Source organism: Erythrolamprus reginae, chromosome 1 (assembly GCF_031021105.1).
Source record: "Erythrolamprus reginae isolate rEryReg1 chromosome 1, rEryReg1.hap1, whole genome shotgun sequence".
Taxonomy (NCBI): Eukaryota; Metazoa; Chordata; class Lepidosauria; order Squamata; family Dipsadidae; genus Erythrolamprus; species Erythrolamprus reginae.
In genome coordinates, this window is record NC_091950.1 from 300,885,466 (window position 1) to 300,907,965 (window position 22,500).

The window sequence follows — 22,500 nt, forward strand, 5'->3', positions numbered from 1 at the left end:
ACAGGACCCGGAGAAGGCCAACTCTGTGGGACCTTATCGGTCGCTGGGATTCGTGCGGTAGCAGGCGGTTCCAAAGGTACTCTGGTCCACTGCCACATAGAGCTTTAAAGGTCATAACCAACACTTTGAATTGTGACCGGAAACTGATCGGCAGCCAATGCAGGCCACGGAGTGTTGCAGAAATGTGGGCGAATCTGGGAAGCCCCACGATGGCTCTCGTGGCCGCGTTCTGCACAATCACTACATAAAGAGGTAGTGAAGGTTTCATTTGCATTCTCCCCTCCCCAGAATGGAGAAGTTCTTTCTAAGCCAGGAATAATCTGCGCCGAATGAATTTCAAAATGAAATCAGAATTAAAACATATAAAGAAAAATGTATACTGAATCGACTGTCTGAGTATCAACCAGTGCCACATTTGTCATTAATTCAGGTTTGGGGGAATTTCCAAACATTCCAATTCATTTTATTTTTACAATGTCGTTTGGTGGGCCCCAGGGGAAGAGCTTTCTCTGTGGCGGCCCCAGCCCTCTGGAATCAAATCCCCCAAGAGATTAGAATGGCCCCCACCATCCTTGTCTTTCGCAAATTACTCAAGACGCACCTTTGTCGCCAGGCATGGGGGAGTTAGGATATTCCTTCCCCATGGCCATTACAAGTTATGTATGGTATGTTTGTGTGTGTGTATGTTTGGTTTTTATAATAAGGGTTTTTAGTTGTTTTATTAAATTGGATTGTTACATGTTGTTAGCCGCCTCGATTCTGCGGAGAAGGGCGGTATACAAATCCAATAAATAAATAAATAAATAAACAGACAGACAGACAGACAGACAGACAAATACATAAATAAACTTACTTACTAGGTAGGGCAAACAGAATCTGTGACTTTCAGTTAAAGGTATTTCTTGCTGTAGTTTGTTTTTCTGTTTATGAAATAAGTCTCCTTTATGCAAGTTTGCTGCATGGCAGAAAATTAAGAAAATATTCTTCCAATTCAAAGCCATAGAACATGATCTACAGCAGACATGATGAATGGAAGTGAAGATTATTAAACTATAGTTTCATTGGTTCTGTAGATACATGTTTTTCTATGTGGATCATGCCCTATGAAAATTCAAATATGTCATGAAAAACAGATCTTTACAGATTTCTATAGAATGTTTTCTACTTCAAGGACATAATTGTGTCCCCAATAAAATTGCAAGCAAGAGCCGCTGTATACGACCTGATATGATTGAAACATTTGCTTTGTATTGTTATTACACTTCCATTGTGAGAGATAAGCCTGTTGGAAATATTTCAGGCTAGATTGCCAGAACTGAAATTCTAGACAATTGCAAATAGTATATAAAGGTTACATTCATCCATGATTAAATTAATTACATTCTCATAGAATTGTTTTAGATCCATTATGCTAAGGCAAACAATAAAATGAATATTTCCTCTAAGTCTCTTCTGTGATATCAAATTCCCTTTATACCGAAGAATCATTTAAGTTTAAAACACATACGTGTGTGTGCATGCGCGCGCACCCACACCCACACACAGAGGGGGGTGTCCTTTTTACAATCCATAACTCTTTCCCACAGGAACAAAAACATGTTGCGGAATTAACGTTCAAAGAAAACATAAAGGAGCTAAACAGATGGAAAATCCTGTAATTTTATCAAGACACAAATGAAAGCACCACTTTTTGTCAATTTAATCACTTCGCAGAATGAAAGTGGAAAATAAGTTCTTGATAGGAAACCTGAAACAATTCAATGCTGGCCATTGTGAATAGGAATTCCAGTGGTTCAATGCACACAATTGCCTCGACATGCTAGAAGTGCTACGTGATCAAACTTTCTTTTCTCTGGGATGAGAAATATACCCTCAGCTCACCTGCTCTCACACACACCTGCATGTTGAGAAGACCAAAGTTCATAAAGGACACCTACTTAAATTGGAGGCAGCTGCTGAGAATCTTTCTTCAGAATAAACCTTTTGTAAACTTGGAATTCTGCATCCAGTTTTGGTCATTATACTATGAAAAAAACCCTCTGAATAGAGTGCAGAGAAGAGCAACAAAGATGATTAGGGGACTGGAAGCTAAAACATGAAAAATGGCTGCAGGACCTGGGTATGTCTAGTTTAATGAAAAAAAGGGTTGCGGTGACATAATAGCAGTGCTCCAATATCTCAGGGGCTGCCACAAAGAATAGGGAGTCAAGCTATTCTCCAAAGCACCTGAGGACAGGACAAGAAGCAACGGATGGAAACTAATGGAGAAGAGAAGCAACCTAGAACTAAGAAGAAATTTCCTGACAGTTAGAACAATCAGTGAAACGACTTACCTCCAGTGTCATGCTGTGTATTGACAGCCCCAGAGACATTCAGTAATTAAATAGTTAACTCCATGTATGTTAATTTAGCTCCGCCCATTATGATGTAAATCCTGTCTAGTCACTTCCTCTCAGTTTGGGGAAGAAGGAGAAAATCTCCATCTTGTTTTAACTTTCTAGCCATGTAGACGTGCGTGAAAGCCTGTGATCAGGCAAAACTCATTTATTGTTTTCCTATTAATAAAAGTAACTTCGTTTTTAAGCTTTTCTTTTATTTCATCCATCGACCTCCGGATTAGATCTTTTGCAGCTCACGCGGGCTGTGATTGATGATTTCTAATCTTGACATCCAGAAGTTGTCAATGCACCAACACTGGGTTTTTTAAAAGAAGAGTTTGGACAATCATTTGTCTGAAATGGTATAGGGTTTCTTGCCTGAGCAGAGGTTGGGCTAGAAGACCTTCAAGAGCCCTTCCAACTCTTTTATTCTGTATTCTATTCTAAAGAGTTTAAACATGGTCAAAGTACCAAAATGTTCATAAACAACCAACGGTCCAGTTACTTTAACATGGACAAATTTCAAACAGCAAAAACCTGAAGCACAAATGGAATTAGGATTGTTGTTACTGGTCTAGGGGAACATTATATCAAAGCCAGGCTTCCTTTCTCGACAAATAAGGATAGAACTATGTTGTTTTAAAACAGTGAACAATGTTCAAGGTGACAAAAATGCAATTCTTCTCCTAACTAATATTCATTTATTCCTGCAAAAGTGACATTATGACTCATACATTTACATGTATGAGAGTGTATGGGTTTCAGTGCAAGTCTGTGATTGAGTGCGATGGCTGAGAAGAGCAAAATTAATTTTTATTTATCTGTGTTTGCCAAAGTTTCCTGTATTGCACCATATTAGAAGGTCAAAGTGCAGTGAATGTTGAATGAATAATTTCTAGGTGACCGGGGACTACAATTCCTAGAATTTTCAAGCCTTTCTTAGGGACACAGACTATCATAGCCCCAACAGTCCCAATTAGTAAGGTATTTATTTATTTGTTGATTTGATTTGATTTGATTTGATTTGATTTGATTTGATTTGATTTGATTTGATTTGATTTGATTTGATTTGATTTGATTTGATTTGATTTGATTTGATTTGATTTGATTTGATTTGATTTGATTTGATTTGATTTGATTTGATTTGATTTGATTTGATTTGATTTGATTTGAATGCTGCCCCTCTCCATAGACTCGGGGTGGCTTACAGCAATAACAAAACAATGTACAACAAATCTAATAATTTAAAAAACACTAAAAAAAACCCATTATTAAAAGCAAACATACACAAAACCATACCATGCATAAACTGTATAGGCCCGGGGGAGACGTCTCAATTCCCCCATGCCTGACGGCAGAGATGGGTTTTAAGTACTGTAGTTTGTGAAAGGCAAGGAGGGTGGGGGCAGTTCTAATCACCGGGGGGAGCTGGTTCCAGAGGATCGGGGCCGCCACAGAGAAGGCTCTTCCCCTGCGTCCCGCCAAATGACATTATTTAGTCGACGGGACCCGGAGAAGGCCAACTTTGTGGGACCAAACCAGTCGCTGGGATTCGTGCGGCAGAAGGCGGTTCCGGAGATATTCTGGTCCGATGCCATGAAGGGCTTTATAGGTCATAGCCAACACTTTGAATTGTGACCGCAAACTGATCGGCAACCAATGCAGACTGCGGAGTGTTGGTGTAACAGGGGCATACTTGGGGAAGCCCATGATTGCTTTCGCAGCTGCATTCTGCACGATCTGAAGTTTCCAAACACTTTTCAAAGGTAGCCCCATGTAGAGAGCATCTCAGTAGTAATTATTAGTTCAGGAACCCATTTCCTTTTCGTTGTTACTGATGATGGTGGCTATGGTGACAATGATCTTAATCTTAAATTTTATACTCAAATAACTTTGCAGGCAATCCAGTTCACTGTCCCTTTTCAGTCTTCTTTACTAATTGCCATTGAGACATCATTTCTAAATGTTCCCATCTTAACTTACTCACTTTTTCAATGGAATTAATCCAGATATCCTAAAATTTCAAGGGCCTTTTCTTTCATTCACTTTCACAATTGACTTTTTGTCTAATTGAACCTGTCTAAAATACTAGACCTAGAACTGTCCCTACTTGTAAGCATTTCTTTAAAAAATAGGTGTTCTGTTTGGAAGCACATTTGAAACAACCATGCAAGCTTCTCTATTATTTGTATGACTAATCTGAATCAGTTTTGATTGCAACACCTGAGGAGATCAGCTTAACACTTATTTAGTACTCGGCTGTTCCCACCAGAAAACAAAAGGTAATCTAAACTTCAGAGGTATTTTCTATACAAATGCCTAATCCATCTGGTTTTAAACCTGTATAGGCAAAATACTGTTTTGGAGGATGAAGCTTTATCAAAGGCATGTTTTCCCTTAATTTAGCTTTGCCAACAGCTGCTCCATAATTAAATGAACTTATGATGTACTTCTATAACTGTGAAGGTAAAGATATAGTGTTCTCAAATTAAGGTATATTACATGGAAGTAGCCTTGCAGTTTTCCTGGCAACTGTGATTTGCATTTTCTTCTTCCAAGCTGTTTTGTCAGCTTCTCAATCTTATTATCTACAAGCATTGGATTCCTTGGTGATCTCTCATCCCAGTACTAACCAGCAACAATCCTGTCTAATGTTTTTGAGGATCACCAATGAACTGTCACCATGATCATAGGCTCTGTGGAACACCGGGGATGTAGACTAGATGGGGTTATTGAAAAAAAAACACCTGGAAAATTGCAAACTACTTGTGCAACATAGCAAGCTACTTTTACAAGATCTATTTCACAGATAGAAGCTGGGGAAACGCACCAGACAAGATATCTCCTTCTTGCTTAAAAGACTTGCTGACAAAATCTTCACATCTTCACCCAAATCTTCAACAAATCACTAGACATGTGCTATGTTCCTTCTTGCTTCAAATGCTCGACTATCGTCCCAATGCCAAAGAACACCTCTATCAAGGAACTGAATGACTACAGACCAGTTGCTCTAACACCTGTAGTTATGAAAACCTTTGAAAGGCTAGTGATGTTCCACTTGAAAACCATCATGGATCCACTCTTGCAATTTGCATACTGAGCAAATAGATTGATAGACAATGCTGTTAATATGGCTCTGCACTACATCCTACAACATCTGGAATCTTCAAGGACCTACACTAGGGTCCTCTTTGTAGACTTTAGTTCAGCATTTGACATCATCATACCGGACATTCTTCTAACTAAACTAAATGAGCTAGAGGTACCTGAACGCACTTGTAAGTAGATAACAAGCTTCCTAACAGACAGGAAGCAGCAGGTGAAACTTGGCAAAATCACATCAGATACCTATACAATTAGCACAGGGACCCCCAAGGCTTTGTACTCTCACCACTTCTCTATATATACCACAAGAGACCCTCAAAATTAAAATGTTTCTCAGCCTATATTGAAAAATAATATTTTTTTAAAATGCAATATTGACATTCCATGGAACAATTGTGAGAAGTGGCAGAAAACACATCAGTTTAATTTTTAATAAGTAAAGGTTAATAAATATAATCCAAGGAACACTGCTATAAATAATTTCTTTTAATTTTTCCTTCCGTTCCATCAACTTTTGAATGTATTTTTAAAATTCATTGTAATTGTCTTTTTATATGTGAATCATTTTTATCTTGTAAAAATCAGTAAATCAGTTTGGAGATTAATATATAAAAAACCTAAAAATGTGTCAAGCACCTACAAAGAAGCACCTAGACATCATCACATGGAGTATAATTGATTCATTAGATCCAACTTAATTCTTATTCTGGCCAAAACTACTTCTTTCTCTCAAATAATTGTGGTCCAAGAGAAATGGAGAAGCTTTGAAATATGTGTGGGCATGGGCAGGAGGAAAATAGGGTGCTTGGTCAAATTTTACTTATATGTATACACAAATATGAAGCCAAGCTTTATATATGAATCAGTGTGTCAAATAGATGCTATATTTGAACATACTCAGATCAATTCAAATATTTAACACTGAAGTCAAATACAAACTGCCTGGAGCTAGACTTCGAAGGATGTGTGTATACAAGAATAGGATTTATTAGGAACACTAGGAGGGAAGCAAACAACAAGAGGTTGGATTTTAAGAGAAGCTGGAATAGGGTACATAAGGCAAATAAAACATGGGGCTTTATATGATTTTCATCCAAATAGGGGAAAGTTACTGTGGCAAAGAAACTTTGCTATTTAATCTCAAACTGAAATATACTAGAATCATAATGTCCTTGAAAAGACCAAAAAAGGGGGAGAGGACCTAAATTAACAGTCTTGCTCAATTAAATTTGCTTTTACCAACTAAAATTGGTTAGTAACAACCAGTGAGCACTTTAATTAATTTACTGATAAATCTTTCGTTGATTAAATCTTGAAGTCACTCTTGTATCACCCAATAAAGGCACAGTACTGGAGGTTGCATCAAATGAACATATTGCATTTCTTTTTCAATCCTGCTTGGCCGGCGGTGTTCTTTTTTAATCATCTTTTCAAAATCGCAAGAGTTCAATGAACAGGTGGCCTTAAGGCTTTCCATTCATACTGTTCTGCCGGGCTCTCTGGTAGGAGCCTCCCAAAAATTTAAGGGTACAAATTTCAGACACACACACATTTGAAAATTCAAAACAATGTTCTTTATCACAAAATTCAAAATAAACTAAGCACTCTTTTTATATTGCAAAGAGCACTCATCCCAAAACAACTGGGTAGTCTGTACAATTTCCCTTAAGCAGTCATTAAGTACTTAGCTAGCAGCTGTGAAGAAGCTTCACACTTCTTCTTCTTCCAACAAAGTGAGACACATGCACACACGTTGCTCTGCTTTGGTTTCAAAGGCGTGAAAAATCAACAAACAAAGTCCAGAAAACAGCAACACATGATTCCTGAAGAACTGCGATCAGATACTCTTCCACAATGGCCAAACCCACATGCTGCTATTTATAGCAGCAGCCCTAATTAATGGAGCCCCACTCAAACACAGGTGGCCTCTCTTATCTCCGGTAATATGTCCTTACTTGGTCTCTTCTACGCATAATTCTGCGCTTGCGTGGGTCCAAGACGTCTTCATCCAAATCAATGGAAGATAATGGAGATTGACTGCCTGGGCTGTGTGCCAAGCCCCCCTCTTCCAAGTCACTCCCACCTTCTTCTTCGTCTGAGGAAACTAAACTCTGAACTGACTCTGTCGGCAATAACACAGGCCTGTGACAGTTGAAGTTTCCCCTTCATCCACCTCCACATTCCCTGGGGCAGGAGCTGGGCCAGAGCCAACCACAACATATACCAACCATTTCCCAACCTTTTTCATGGTAGGTGGAATGTGATCTTATGCCCTGCAAGTGCTTTGGGGGCAGGTCTGGGGCTAATGTGTATATCAAGGGAAAGGAAAGTTCAGGGCTGAGAAAGTAGAAAGCCAATAAATAATGCAATTCTTGTAAAATGGTAACAAACACTTCTGCTTTTGATGTAATAATAATCCCTGTTACAAGGAATTTTATATTCAGTAAAAACACGTTGACACTCTTGGCAGAAAAGGCAGCTGTGTCTCTTTTCCTTCCTCTAGCTGCCCTAAAACTAGCATCCATTCTTGCCAGGGGTGAAATGCTCCTGGTTCACTCGTGCCTGTTGGTCATTGGACACAAATAATAATAATAATAATAATAATAATAATAATAATAATAACAACAACAACAACAACAACAACAATAATATGATATGATATAATAATAATAATAATAATAATAATAATAATAATAATTTATTAGATTTGTATGTCGCCCCTCTCCAAAGACTCGGGGCAGCTCACAACAATAATAATAATAGTATACAATGTAACAAATCTAATATTAAAAATTATTTAAAACTCATCATTTTTAAAAATCATACAACACAAACATACCATACATAAACTATATAAGCCCGGGGGAGATGTCTCAATTCCCCCATGCCTGGCGACATAGGTAGGTCTTGAGCAATTTACAAAAGGCAAGGAGGGTGGGGGCAGTTCTGATCTCTGGGGAGAGTTGGTTCCAGAGGGCCGGGGCTACCACAGAGAAGGCTCTTCTCCTGGGGCCCACCAGACAACATTGTTTAGTCAACGGGACCCAGAGAAGGCCAACTCTGTGGGACCTTATCTGGCAGTGGGATTTGTGTGGCAGAAGACGATGCTGGAGATATTCTGGTCCAATGCCATGTGGGGCTTTGTAGGTCATTACCAACACTTTGAATTGTGATCGGCAGCCAATGCAAGCCACAGAGCGTTGAAGAAACGTGGGCGAACCTAGGTAACCCCACAATGGCTCTCGTGGCCGCATTCTGCATGATCTGAAGTTTCCGAACACTTTTCAAAGGTAGCCCCATGTAGAAAGCATTACAGTAGTCGAACCTTTTGGCCACAGCCAGAAGATGATGTTCCAATGTCAGCTTTGGATCGAGGAGGATGCCCAAGTTGTGGACCCTCTCTGAGGGGGACAGTAATCACCCCCCAGGGTAATGGACGGACAGATGGAATTGTCCTTGGGAGGCAAAACCCACAGCCGCTCCGTCTTGTCCAGGTTGAGTTTGAGTAGGGGTGGGCTACTGCCCAGACTGGAGGGTGATGCAGTGGGGTAGTGAAAATAGAGCTCCACCCCAGAGCACCCAATTTGCAGGGAAAGATGTTGAAAGAAAATGCATAAACCAGTGTGGTAGTAAAAATTTTAGTAGCCCTTCACTGGACACAAGTAATAACAATTGTCCTAGAGATCATTGTCTATAAATCAATGATGGCGAACCTATAGATCCATGCCACAGATGGCTCGTAGAGCCATGTCCGAGGGCACATGAAGCATTGCCCTATGTCACCTCCAGAGTATGTATGTATGTATTTATTGATTTGATTTGATTTGATTTGATTTGCATGCTGCCCCTCTCCGTGGACTCGTAGACTGTGCTGATTTTCAGCCATCTTTTTAGCCATTTACACTCTCCAAGGTTCAGGAAAGCTTCTAAAGCCTGGGGACAGCGAAAAACAGCTCATTTCTGAACTTCTGGTTGGACCATTTTTTGCCACTCCTAGATTTCAGGAGACTTTCTTGAACCCTGGAGAATGCAAAAAATAGCCCACTGGGCCTACAGGATGTCCAGAGGCTTCAGTGACTGTAGTGCACATGTGTGAGTAGGAGCAGCATGGGGCGTATGTGCGCATGCATGGGGGGGAAGCGCAGGAGTTGTACCCATGCATGAGGAGGGCATTACATTATAGATGAGGCCACACATAAGCACATTATTATGTACATGCTATCATGTGCGTGTGCACCCTTTGGGTACCTAAGCCAAAAAAGGTTCGCCATCACTTCTATAGATATTATCTACTAATCACAGTGACATGACATATGTTGCAAGCTCCAATCCTTCATCCTTGTGTTCAATATCTTGTGTAAGTATAAGAGGGAGTTGTGTTTGGATGTCACAAGAGGTATAACAAGCAGGAAGAGGGAGATTATGATCCCGCTATATAGAGTGCTGGTGAGACCACATTTGGAATACCGTGTTCAGTTCTGGAGAACTCACCTACAAAAAGATATTGACAAAATTGAACGGGTCCAAAGACGGGCTACAAGAATGGTGGAAGGTCTTAAGCATAAAACATATCAGGAAAGACTTAATGAACTCAATCTGTATAGTCTGGAGGACAGAAGGAAAAGGGGGGACATGATAGAAACATTTAAATATGTTAAAGGGTTAAATAAGGTTCAGGAGGGAAGTGTTTTTAATAAGAAAGTAAACACAAGAACAAGGGGACAGAATCTGAAGTTGGGGGAAAGATCAAAAGCAACATGAGAAAATATTATTTTACTGAAAGAGTAGTAGATCCTTGGAACAAACTTCCAGCAGACATGGTAGATAAATCCACAGTAACTGAATTTAAACATGCCTGGTATAAACATATATCCATCCTAAGATAAAATGCAGGAAATAGTATAAGGGCAGACTAGATGGACCATGAGGTCTTTTTCTGCCGTCAGACTTCTATGTTTCTATGTGTTTGGATGTCACAACACACATTTTGTCAGTTGTCTCCAGTCCTTTGGCCCTGCCTGCATCTTGATCCTTTCAAATGGGATGGGATAATCCCATATAAAGTGGCATTTTGGCCCAGCTGCTCGGTACTGATGGCCAACCCAGGGGCTGCTTTAAAATACCACTTTTTAAAAAAAATGAAAGGGTTTTACTTCTGTTTCTCTAAAACAGAAACTTGCACTCAATTTAGAAGTCTACCCATAAATTCTCCTAGACAAATCTTGGGATGCAAAGATGGACAATAAAATGTCGTTTCTCTCAAATAAATGGAAACCAGAAGAGCATGCTTGCATTTGGGGTGGGTGGGGTTCGTTTCCTGTGCTGGTTTCAGACCTTGGCATTTTATAGCTGCATTCATCCTGGCAAAGTCAACATTTTGGAAGTTGTGGCCAAATCAGATGTTGAAGTTTTGGTCGACTTTTAAATAGCATGAGTCTGCAAGTTTCCTTTCTAGAGAAACAGAAGCAAAATGCTTCCCCTTCCCAAAAAAGGTTCTGACATTTCAGCAATTGATATTTTGGAAATGTCATTATGCTGACAACTTATTCCCATCTACAGTGTCATTTGTGGAAGAACCAGTCAAAGGATTCCCCCTAATAATTTAACGAGGCAAGCCTAGATGCTCTGGGTTTTACTGGGTTTTCAAATCTCTTCCTCCTATTCCTCTCCCCCCTCCACCCATTTATTTAACATTTCCCTATTTAGCAGCAAAAAGTTTCACAACCCACAACCAAGTAAAACAAGAATGAGAAGAGCTGTGGTCATCTAATTTTCTAAGTAACTGCAGGGCAAAAGTTATCAGGCAAATAGCACAGCACAATATACATCTCCCCAATATATTTAGGCATAATTTGGTTTCGAGGCACACCTGAAGTATTGATGCAGAAGATTAGGAATTGAGAAGAACATTCTTGCAGTTCAAGCAAATGAATACGCAATAAACCAAACCCTTCATTATTGAATTGGAAAACATGAATCAGTGTTATTTTTAATTTTTTACCTATTTTCTGATTATCAGTGAAGAAACAAAATAGGGGACAATTTGAATCAGCATTTCACTCCCCCCCATTTTTTCCCCTCCTAATTTCCATGGATTCCTGATGGGCCCTATACTGTGCTTAGTAAACCTGTACAAGCTTCAGAAAACAAATGTTATGGTTTGGGGAGGCCACCTAATAGGTTGGAATTTCTATTACAATGTCACAGACAGCTTCTGTACATGGAAGATAGAAAATTGTATCAAGTCTTGTCTTCCTATGGACTTCCTGGAACCTAAGACCCTTCTTACAGCAAGTCCCAAATTACTAATGAAAAATATTATTAGGTAACTGCTTGCAAGTCTAACTTTGTGCTTTCTGTATATTCCACTCCACTGCAATGCAAGATAAATAAATAGGAAGTTAACTGCATTTACACAATCTTATATGTTAGGTTGCCCACACAGGTTTAGTCAGGGCTTTTTTAACTTTGCAAAAGAACAGTTAGCTACAAATTAAACATTATACAGTTATGGCTAAGAAATGCAGGCTTTTTGCAGATGTTTTTAAGTTGTATGACTCTTGCTAATTTTGGCCTTAAGAGTTCTTACCCTACAATCCTTATTATTCTGAAATCATAGCCTATTCCTCCAGACCTCACGAAATGAACATTTAGTCTAGCATGCATATGGTTAGAATTTCTTTATACCTGTTGTTATGTCAGTCAAAAATCATAGGGACTGATTTTTCCATTTTGCAGATTATATTCTTGTACATATTTTTATATATATTGAGATGAGTAGACTTGTAATTTGATGAGAGCTAGCAAAAAGGAAGCTCCAAGCAAAACCACCATAAAACTGTGAGCTTTATTTTAACTTGATCCCAAGATTTTCTTGAAGTTGGGACTTGCAAGGAACTGACAATATCAGCATCTAGAGATGATGGGAGGAAAGGCAGGCAAACAAGATCTGAGTATTTTAGGTGGATTTGTAAGCATGAAACATGCTTAGAATTTTCTTTTCCAATTACGACGGTCTGCTTTTGCACTTTGGTCACCAGTGTGGTAGAATAATCTCAGGGATAAGCAAAGAATCTGAAACTTCTGGACAGACTTCCTTTCCGAATATAAACAGAAGATATTAGCCATGGAAGTTTTACAGAGTTTATTTGCAGAGTTCTCTTCAATAAATCCCCAAGGGGTGGCTATAGGGTGGGACACTCTTATAGTCTTGCTATTTTAGCAAACACTGATATTAGCAAGGTTTTTTTCATTGTACAAAGGTACCAGCATTTTGATATTCTTCCAACCCTTTTAAAATGTATCAGCGCCAGTTCCTGCCATAACAGATGCAGCAAATTTTGTTACTGGCCTGTCACAGTGCTGCATATGAAGAAGGTCTGATCAATAATCTGTCTAGAAAAAAGCAAGCCACCAGGTACCACTGGGACACCTGTCTAATGTTTAAATCTTCATCCTGCTTTGGTTCAGATGGAAAACATGGATCAGAGTCATTTTTAATTTTTTACCTTTTTTTTTTTACCAAGTGACCATTGAGAAACTAATCCTGAAAAACCTGGATGCTAGCAACATCATCTACTGAAAGAATCTCATGGAAGGTGACTACACAGTTGAAGAATCCACCCTTATTTGGGGGGCCGTATACTTTAGCCTCATTCTTCTCCCTGCCCCCACGGCCCCATATGGTAGATCATTTTGTCTATAGGGCCTGATATCTGTGTCAGCTAACAACACTGCAGAAAAGCCTGCCAGCACCAGACGCTTGTCTTGTTTTACCAATTGGAATGGACCTTGGAGGTCTTCTAGCCCAACCTCCTGTTTAGGCAGGAAAACCTACACCAATTCAGACAGATGTTTATCCAACATCTTCTAAAAAACTTCCAGTGTTGGAGCATTCACAACTTCTGGAGGCAATCTGTTCTACGGCTTCTCTCCTTCGCTCCAGGTCCTTGGAGAGGGGCGACATACAAGTCTAATAAATTGAATTGAATTGAATTGAATTGATTAGTTTCCACCCATTGCTTTCTGTTCTATCCTCAGGTGCTTTGGAGAATAGTTCGACTCCCTCTTCATTGTGGCAACCGCTGAGATATTGGAACACTGCTATCATGTCTCCCCTGGCCCTTCTTTTCATTAAACTAGATATATCCAGTTCCTGCAACCGTTCTTCATATGTTTTAGCCTCCAGTCCCCTAATCATCTTTGTTGTTCTGCTCTGCACTATTTCTAGAGTCTCAACATCCTTTTTGCATCGTGGCGACCAAAACACAATTCAATATTCCAAGTGTGGCCTTACTAAGGCATTATAAAGTGGTATTAACACTTCATGTGATCTTGATTCTATCCCTCTGTTAATGCAGCTTAGAACTTTATTTATTTATTTTATTAGAGTTGAAAGGGACCTTTCAGGTCATCAAGTCCAACCCCCGCTTAAGCAGGAAATCCTACAGCAGCCCAGCCAAATGAAGGTCCTATGTTGGCTTTTTTTTTTTTTTTTTGCAGTTTGGTTTTATCTGAAAATTTGATGGAGCAGCCACTCAGCTTTCTATCAGTGTATTTTGTTTTATCCCTTTTTCACTTAGCATTCTCCCCCCCCACCACTGCAAAGGCTTCATCTCATTGAACAGTTCTTGGGGGGTTCTTCCATTCTTATGCGCCTTTCCTAGAAAAGCTTTGCATTCTTTCAAAATGTGAGTTACGCATGGTGCATAGATGGTGCTGTTTGGGCTTCATCATGCATTGATCCATAATGGGGAAAGCAGCAATGCAGTCCTTGTTTTAAGGACAAGGAGTCCTTCGAAGAAGAAGAAGAAGAAGAAGAAGAAGAAGAAGAAGAAGAAGAAGAAGAAGAAGATGAAGAAGAAGAAGATGATGATGAAGAAGGAGAAGGAGAAGGAGAAGGAGAAGATGATGATGATGATTACCCTTTAGTATTGGGCAATACAAATTTCCGGCAGCTTCTGAAATAGTTTCAGTCAGTGGTTATTTTTCAACTCTAACTTGAGTTCAAGCTCAAGTCTTGGGGTTAGTATTTGCATTAATAACAAACCATTCAGGAAACACTAATTCAGCATTCTGCCTGTGTTGGCTGTGACAGAAAATAGCACCCGCATGACTTGCAACTTCTTCCCCATCAGCAACATCTGGGGCAGCTTACCAATCAGGTGGTGTAATGATGTTTACTTCCCCATCTTCTTCAGATGCTATTGATGGGAGGCAAGGAGGGAAATGTGCATCAAAGGCTTCTGTTAAAAGGGGGGAGAAATATAATGAAATTTAATTGCCATTGGCTATAATTGTCATTTCTTAATAGTCTCTTGATAGTCAACTCTCTAAATATTGTAATTCAATTTTACAATAATAATAATAATAATAATAATAATAATAATAATAATAATAATAAAAATTAATAATAAAATTTTATTTACAGTCAAAGACCATCAATATAATAGTAATAATAATTAAAAGGAAAAAGAACAGGAAACAGGACTTTTGGCTGAGCAACCAAGATTGACCCATTGTAACTATACAAGAGATGTACGTATCTCACTATGAAGTCACACATTTGCGATGAATCCCCACTGCTGCTGCGCAGAATCTGGCCACCTGTGCCATAATCCTGGCCTGGTCATCCCCAAGCAACCACCGGAGATAGGCAACGTCTGAGCGGCCAGGATATCCCTCAATGTGGTAGAATATGCTTTCTCCTAATGTCAGTGTAAAAGGAGCATCTCAGGAGCATGTGTCCCTCCGTCTCCACCTTCCTGAGCCACAAGGGCAAAATATTTCAGTGGCTGGAGTTCCCTTGTACTTGCTGTACAAAACGGCGGATGGAAGCGCATGGCACCATACAAGAGTAAATGCCTTGCAATGGCTTGCTGACTCTAGCTGTCCCAGGTATCTTGCAGGAGCCACAACATATCTAGTAGCATCTGGGGCCAGAAACATTGGAGCTCTACCCAAGTCCTCCTGCCTCTCGATGTCCTCCATCCTTTGTCGCAAGGTCTGTCCTTCTAGATCATAGTTCATCTCGAGTATTAAATTTGGGGAGAAGTCTAATTTGTGAAGATTGAACTCGATGGCCTTAATCCATGAGGAGGAAAATTGATCGTGAAGGATTAATGGAGCAAGACCTTGCAGAAAAAAAATTAAGCTTTAACCACATATTTAGGGACGCTATACAGATTCTGGCTTCGACTTTTATCAGTCCAGTCTCCAGGCGCAGAAGTGCGTTTGAGATGCAACGTGGCATCTGGAGAATTGCTCTAATAAATTTGGATTGAACTAATTCTAGTGGTGTAAAGTGTAAAGCTGAAGCTGGCAGTCCAAGCAAGGACCCATAAAGCAGCTGAGCTAGCAAAAAGCTTGATAGCAGCAGGAACATAATAACCTCCCTTTGTGAGGAAAAAATTGAGAATGGCGCTCTCTGATCTTTGGCCCAAGGCAGTTGCATATTCTCCATGTGCTTTCCTTGAGCCATTGGCCTGAAAGACCACCCCCAGGTATTTAAAGGTGGTTACCTGCTTTTTTTTCTGCCCATCAAGATACCATGAGTAAATATTTGGCCTTTTTGCAAAGGCCATGATCTTTGTTTTTTTCATAATTTATACTCAGGTTATTGTTATTACAGTACTGAAGAAGGACTCACAAGGCTCTTTTAAGGCCTACTGGCGTCCTGGAGAGGATCACGGTGTCATCTGCATAGAGCAAAAGGGTGATGTTTCAGTCACCTATTTTGGGGTGGTGGTGATTTTGTTTGTTCAGCCATTTTGCCATATCATTTATATAAAAGTTGAAAAGTAGGGGGGCCAGGGTGCACCCCTGCTTAACCCCTCTTTCAGTTTTAGAGGGACCCTTGTGCATTACACCTCACCTTGAGGGATGTCTTGGTATGTAGGGCACGTAGTAAATGAAGAAGCCTTTGATCAATGGAGGCAGCTTCCAACTTCTCCATTAATTTAGTCCTAGTTACTGAATCAAAGGCTGCCTTGAGATCTGTAAATCCAGCATATAGTGATACAGGACTATTTGATATGTATTTTTCTATAAGATGGCGGAGGACTAAGCACTGATCAATAGTGCCCCTTACCTCTCTAAACCCGGCTTGCTCTTCAGTGATCAGATTCTCAGAATTCAGCCACTCCTTTAGCTTGCCTTGTAGGTGTTTGGCGTAAAGTTTACTAATTATATTTAATAGACCTATTGGTCTATAATTGGCAGGTTCATCTCTTTCCCCCTTCTTAAAAATTGGGATGACAATTGCCAAGCCCCAATCCTCTGGGATGTAGCCAGTGGAATCAATATATGTGAACAGCGCTGCCAAAACTGGTGTCCACCACTCCAAGTTATTCTTCAATATTTCTGAGGTAACCGAGTCAGCTTCCGGGGCTTTGCCTGACCTGAGTTGGCCAATGAGCGATTTAACTTCAGACTCTGAGCTTGGGGGGCCAATTTCCCAATTTTATTTATCTATCTATCTATCTATCTATCTATCTATCTATCTATCTATCTATCTATCTATCTAGTTATTTAGTTATTCATTTGTTCATTTACTCATTTACTCATTTACTCATTTACTCATTTACTCATTTACTCATTTACTCATTTACTCATTTACTCATTTACTCATTTACTCATTTATTTATTTATTTATTTATTTATTTATTTATTTATTTATTTATTGTAGACTCTGGGCGGCTAACAACAGTAATAAAAACAGCATATAACAATCCAATATTAAAACAGTTAAAGACCCTTATTATAAAACCAAACATACATACAGACATACCATGCATAAAATTGTAAAGGCCTAGGGGGAAAGAGTATCTCAATTCCCCCATGCCTGGAGGCAGAGGTGGGTTTTAAGAAGCTTACGAAAGGCAAGGAGGGTGGGGGCAATTCTAGTCTCTGGGGGGAGTTGGTTCCAGAGGGCCGGGGCCACCACAGAGTAGGCTCTTCCCCTGGGTCCTGCCAAGCGACATTGTTTAGTTGACGGGACCCGGAGAAGACCCACTCTGTGGGACCTAACTGGTCACTAGGATTCGTGCAGCGGAAGGCGGTCCCTGAGATGAAAAATAACTCATTGAAAAAACTTTTCATAAAGAAGACATATATTTTGTAAGCCGCCCTGAGTCCTTCGGGATTGGGCAGCCTAGAAGTCGAATAAAATAAATAAATAAATTTGAGGGGAAATGTTGCATGAACTTTACCTGCAAACAGGATAGGATGAACAAGTTTAATAAAATGCAATCATTATCAAAAACAAGCCGATAGGCAAGTCCATCTGCCGTTCAGACACTCCAAAAACTAAATATTCTACACAAGTGATATAGAGATATGATGATACTTTGGCTGAACTTTCAGGTAGCTCATGTTGTCCCAAAAATCTACCAGGAAATGATTCAAAGGAAGGCTTTTCAGAAAGGTCAAATTAAACGTCGGATCTCAAATGGTCAGAGATTCAAATTGAAACAACTCTCATGTTCCCATCTTTACAATATCTAATAGTCAATCTGATATCTACATCTTTATTTCACTCCAGAACCCTGAAGGCTAATTACAAACAAAAGAATCCTTAGCGATTCTTTGTCTGCATTTCTGAAGACTTCCTGCAGTTAAACCTCAAAACTTGGCTTTTACTTCATCATGTCCTCCCTTCTGTACTTGCCAGAAAACTTACATATTTTGATACACAGCCCTTTGGAACTGCCAAGTTCAAGTTTGCGAGGGCTTAGAGACAAAAGCTGGGGTGTTTGCCAGAATTTAGGCATTGACTCTAGAGGGAAATATCAGTATTTCCATCAACAAAACGTAGATATTGACAATAAAAGAAATGATGGGGCTAAAAAAATAAACTTATGGCTTGCAAATGAATCAATCCCAGATTTGGTATTTCTGAGGAAGTGAAAGGGGTTTACACAGAAGGTGGGATTTAATAGATCATAGGCAGAAATAGAGGGGGGGAATGTTTCTGCAAAACAGATGTGCCCTCTTTTCCCATGTGTGGATAGAAGTGAAAATTTTATGATGCAGCTTTACAAATGATTCACTGCCACGTAGTCCTCCGGGAGGGAGGGGAGGGGGAGAATGGAGGGCATAATTCAATTTTAAAAAATAAGCATAGCAGTGTTCCTGTGGCTGAAATAGGAGCGTTCACTGTAGGCTTCAACATCACCCTTTGAATTCAGTGTGATTTCAGTTCATTTGGTTGGGTATGTACTTTCATAGATGACCTCTCTCATCCTGGCATTAACTGTTTCACCTCCTACCCTCAAAATGTCGCTACAGAGCATTGCACACCAAGACAACTGGACACAAGAACAGGTTTTCTCCTGAACACCATCACTCTGCTAAACAGATAATTCCCTCAACACTGTCAAACTATTAATTAAGGCTGCAATACTATTATTACTAGTTTTTTCTCATAATTCATATCACCCCTCTCCTCCCACTTATGGTTGTATGACTGTAACTTGTTGCTTGCATCCTTAAGGTTTTTATTAGTATTGATTGTTTCTTCATTGCTTATCTGTCCCCTATGACAATCATTAAGTGTTGTACCTCATGATTCTTGACAAATGTGTGTGTGTGTGCGTGTGTAAATTATGTACACTGAGAGCATATGCACAAAAGACAAATTCCTTTGTGTCCAATCACACTTGGCCAATAAAGAATTCTATTCTATTCTATTCTATTCTATTCTATTCTAGATGTTTTTAAAAGAAGGAACATACCTTGATGAAGAGGGATAGGTGGTTGTTTTCCCCTAGTCAGATAGAAAGTAGGAACCCTTTTGCACTGGTGATTTTATAGTGTTAATAAAAGAGAGGAATCTAACTGATTTCATTGAAGTACAGTTTAGCTAGAATAAGTTTTGTTCCTTTCTGAGCAATAAAGCAGCTTTGGGTGGAACACACCTGCAAATATATTGCCAATATAAAATGTTTTCCATAGGTGGAACACACCTTCCCAATATTAAATGTGTGGGCTTCAGCACGAGTCAAGAAGTTTAGAAGATTAAATCTCTGATCCTGGTGAATGACCCAGATTGCATCCTATAAAATTATTCTGGGACATGTACCTTCAGTTGTTAAATCTGAGTTTGCTAAACATTTTGCAGGGATACGATGTGATGGATGATGTAATCTATCCATACTGGCCTAGTTCTTCAAGGAATATTTAAACATTAACCCACCCTCTTTGCTCAGATAAGCAAATTACTTGAAGTAGGATCTCTTTATAGCCTTCCTTTTTCAAAGGATTTTGAAGCCATATTCCTGACATTTTTTGTACTTGTTGAGGATTGACAGTTTCGTTACTTATTGCTTTCAACTGAATTTTTAGTACATCAGTTTGAGTTCCTCTTAGGAAAAAAAAATGTAGTATATAAATAAAATCAACAATGTCCCACATTTCTGTCCCCAGGGGATGTTAAAGTTCATAACAACATAAATCATGCGATAAAAACAATTGAATTAAAATATAGAGATAAAATAAAACTAACACAATCTAAAGCAGAACAGAAGTGCATACGGAGATACTAGCACCCTCTGTTCATGGTTAAAAGAGCAGACTGAAAAAAAAGATATTTGAATACTTCACCAAAATTATAATGGATATGGTCAAGTGCAACTCCTAATACTATATTACTATATTACATTAAATTGTTTCGAAGCAAAACTGAACAAACTTTTTTCCTGTTTACTAAAGAACCTTTCTTCCAGAATTTAGTATTTTAACGGACACTGACCTTTCTAGGTTATTTACAAGTTAATAATAGTTCCAGTAATGTGCTATAAAATATAAATTGCAAAGCAAAGCAACAAGCCAGCAAGGGAAGTACAAATTTTGGGCCTATGTTTTGAGTGTGATGAATATTTTGAAGTTTGGGAAAGGAGCTGGAAATATAAGACTTGATAGAAGTTGGATTATACTCTAGATGTCAAGGTACCTGGCTAAAATCTGAAAAGCTATGGCTTCTAATCCTGCCTTAACCATGACTGCTCATTGAGTGAATTTGGGCCAGTCACTTTCATTCAACTCATTTTACCTCAAAGGGTTGCTGTTGTGGGGAACATAAGACATGTTCGTAATCTTTTGTTATTTATTAAAAAATGATAAGGACAGAATTAAATAAACAAACACATAAATATTCAACAGAAATCTGAACACTATGCAATGAGATGTTAAATTGATAATTAGAAGAATAAATGCATAACAGAAGTACAGCCTGATATTTATTTATTCAGAAACAATGGCCTCCTGAATTCAAGAGGACTTATACCCTTGTAAATTTAAATTTAATTGCATCATAAACATATGAGCCCTGAGTCGCTTTGAGAAGGGCGGCATAGAAATCTAATAAACAAACAAACAAACAAATATGTGTAAATAGACAAAAAGGCATCAAATGCCATATTGTTTCATTTTCACATTTGGTGCAAAAGACGTTGTCCAATCATATGCTTGGACAATAGCAATTGAATTTATTTTTGTATCATTGCCAAACAAAACTTTGGAAAGAGTCAAGATGCCTTTTGGGGCATCTTCCTTTCTTTCTTCCTTTCTTCCTTTCTTCCTTTCTTCCTTCCTTCCTTCCTTCCTTCCTTCCTTCCTTCCTTCCTTCCTTCCTTCCTTCCTTCCTTCCTTCCTTCCTTCCTTTCTTCCTTTCTTCCTTTCTTCCTTTCTTCCTTTCTTCCTTTCTTCCTTTCTTCCTTTCTTCCTTTCTTCCTTTCTTCCTTTCTTCCTTTCTTCCTTTCTTCCTTTCTTCCTTTCTTCCTTTCTTCCTTTCTTCCTTTCTTCCTTTCTTCCTTCCTTCCTTCCTTCCTTCCTTTCTTCCTTCCTTCCTTCCTTCCTTTCTTCCTTTCTTCTTTTCTTCCTTCCTTTCTTCCTTTCTTCTTTTCTTCCTTTCTTCCTTTCTTCCTTCCTTCCTTCCCAAACAACATCTACAAGCTATTTGAAATCATGCCAACTCTGCCTCAAAGAGCTTTCTTTTCCATAAGGATTCTGCTGAAGCTTTAGCAGATACCTTACTTTTGTGTAGAAATCCTAACAACATTTTCAGGTACTTAAGTCAGTCACAAGAAATGGGGGAACACCAAAGTTTTAAAAGTGTGATAGTAAAGAATGAGATATTGATTTCTTTCTGCCAGCTGTTTTTACTTTTTAAAGAATATTACCCCAGCAATTAGAGAGGTGTAAAAAAAAAAATCCTAAAATAAGAAAATGCTTTCTTTGTAAGGTTTGCTTGGAAGCCTCATAGAGAGATGAAAGAATTTGACAGTAGGTGAAATCTTAAAACAGGTAGTGATTATTCTCTGGTCTGGCCTTTTTCCGACTTCTATCGGTGGACTTTGTTGCAATAAAAAAGCTACAGGGAGAGCAGTTTACTAATCCAATGTAGCAGCAGACTATTGCCATTCTAATCGCAGCTTTAATTTTACATTTTACTTACTAGATTTTATGTTATAATTGCATGAGGATTTATTGCTTTTTCTGCAATTTAAAAGTATGGCCAAGAAAATATACATACTCTTAAAGGTTAAGTAGCCAAGAAATTCATTTTCACTTCTTACCATAGCTATGAGGATTCAGGCTGATTCTTGTATAGCAGATGTTTAGCATAGACACATGAGAGAATATAGCACAAGCCACGTATAAGAGATGTCACTATGCAAGATTACTGTGCTGGGATGATACTGTATTCTACAGTATATGTCAAGGAGGCATCTGTCCTCAGTTAAAATACATCCCCAAAGCCCCTGGCATTTACAGAGAAAAGCTTATGAAGATGAAAAGCAGTACTATCAAGAAATAAAGCACCATCCTTTGTGATCACATAAACAACTTTGATAAATATGACATTATATAACCTCTATAACCAAGAGGCCTCTTCTCTGAGAAAAAGCACAAAACAGATAGATAAATACATTCTCAATTGTAAGCATAATGTTCTTTTCTTTAAAAAAAACCCAACCCTCTCCTAACCCCTCAACTTTATCTGAATGCCTCATTCTGT